Raw genomic sequence first — 382 nt, forward strand, 5'->3', positions numbered from 1 at the left:
GACTAGGGGATTGACTTTGAAGAGGGTTGTTTTCGTTGGTTAGGTTTAAAAGTTGAAACAAAGTCCACTCTTTTTCGTATTTTTGTGTGTGGGTGGGTTCAGATTTCTCTCTTTTTTCTCGTTTGAAATCAGTTTGGGGTTTGTCAGCTTTAAGGCCCATGAAAAATTGTTAGGTCACGAACAAAAGTGTTTATTAGTTTTATGGTTCTAATACCAAAAAATTATAAATGTTTATGGTTCTCTTGGCTTAAATTCTCCAAATCTGTTAATAGAGCCCATACCCCATATAGGAAAAAAAAACCAATACTATGCTCTAGTAGAATGACAACCTTCAAACCAACTTGGATTTGTTTACCGTTTAACTCACTAACCCATTGCAGCC

This window comes from Arachis ipaensis, chromosome B03 (assembly GCF_000816755.2).
Source record: "Arachis ipaensis cultivar K30076 chromosome B03, Araip1.1, whole genome shotgun sequence".
In the NCBI taxonomy this organism is placed as follows: Eukaryota; Viridiplantae; Streptophyta; class Magnoliopsida; order Fabales; family Fabaceae; genus Arachis; species Arachis ipaensis.